The 1521-nt window shown below is 35.9% G+C and overlaps 1 non-coding gene across 1 annotated transcript; it reads left to right on the top strand.

Annotated features, from left to right (window-relative positions):
* The first annotated feature begins 297 nt into the window (after positions 1-297).
* Positions 298-402, top strand: LOC122039224. The gene has a single exon (XR_006128100.1). It is a non-coding gene; the product is annotated as a small nucleolar RNA R71 (small nucleolar RNA).
* Positions 403-1521: the final 1119 nt, after the last annotated feature.

Genomic DNA, 1521 nt, shown 5'->3' with positions numbered 1-1521 from the left:
TTCACATGCTGCAACAATTTTATTTATCAGATTAATATTCATTGTGTTAAACTTCTTTGTTAGAGCATCCAATTTTGCATAAATAAAGTTCATAGCATCGACTTCATACTTCCCAAAGATTTTGATTTGATTTCCACTCCTTTTAGACACCCATTGATGGTGGTTTAGCGCTATACTTTCAATGATTTATTCAGCCTCATCAAGTCCTTTATTCATTAGTGCCCCACCAGATACGGAGTCTAGAGACATTGATAATTAATGCCATTATAAAATATGTGTATAACTAACCACCTCACCAAATTGTGATGGGGCAAAGTCTAAGCATTCCTTTGAACCTATCTCATGCTTCATATAATGATTCATTTTCATTTTGACGGAAGCTGGCTATCATATTTCTCATGTGAGTTATCTTAGATGGAGGAAAGAATTTTTCTAAGAAAACCTGCTCACATTGCTCCCATGAGGTAATGACATTAGAGGAAAAGAATTCAACCATGCTTTGGTTGTATCTCTAAGGGAAAATCCAAATAAAATAGTATCACTTCTTTGGGAGGTACTCCATTCATCTTCATTGTACTTTATATCTCATAAAAAGTCGTTGCTAGCTGGTACCCGTCGGTACTCTACAAATGTAACTCACTCCTGAGCTACATGGTTGATTTCTTTTGAATCTATAATCCACGAAGGATATAGAATAAGCTAACCACACTGAACTAGCAACAAAAATACTCAAGAAAAGGAGACACACTTGCATCATTTCAATCTAGTCTTCTTTCCTTTCTTCTTGATTGGGTCTTGTCCCATAACAGCAACTTCTTTCTTCTTTCCCTTCCTCTTCTTAAACAATTTCTTTTTCTTGGATCCGATGATCCAACAGAACCAATAGCCACATATGCTAGTCCAAAAATCCTTACGGATTCAACTCTGTCCGCCTCTAATTCTACATGGCGTGAGATGCTAATGAAAATCTTAATACTTTCACTATGAGTTAGGATCTACTTCATGGTCTCTCAAGAATCTAGAAGGGAACGAATAACTACTTAAACTTATTGTTCATCAGTCAACTCATGACCAACAATTTCAAGCTCCTGAATCATGTTCGACATCTCCCTGAGGTGTTGAACCATTGAAAGATTCGGACGCTTAATGTAGTTATCAAATTTAATCGTTAGCTATTTAAGCTTGCTCAGACTTCCTCCACTATACTTTTATCTAAGGGCTACCCAGACAACATGGGCCAATGGTAATGGCTCATACTCAAATACCAGGTCATTCATCATTGAACTAATCAATATTCCCTTAGCAATAGAGTCCTTCCTTTTCCATGTCCTATAAGCATTGAGATCTCGTCTATTCTGTGTAGTGGGATCTATAGGTCTTCCATAACTTGTTTTATAGCATCAAGAACTTCTTTTTCCTCAAGAACATTTTGTATCTTGAGTTACCAGATTTTGTAGTTATCCTCATATAATTTCTCTCTATTATTGAGTTTAGCTATGATATTCTTATTTGTCATGATCT

The sequence above is a fragment of the Zingiber officinale genome, chromosome 1A (genome assembly GCF_018446385.1).
Source record: "Zingiber officinale cultivar Zhangliang chromosome 1A, Zo_v1.1, whole genome shotgun sequence".
In the NCBI taxonomy this organism is placed as follows: Eukaryota; Viridiplantae; Streptophyta; class Magnoliopsida; order Zingiberales; family Zingiberaceae; genus Zingiber; species Zingiber officinale.
The sequence above is the reverse complement of the archived record's forward strand: the minus strand, read 5'-3'. Positions and strand labels throughout refer to the sequence as shown.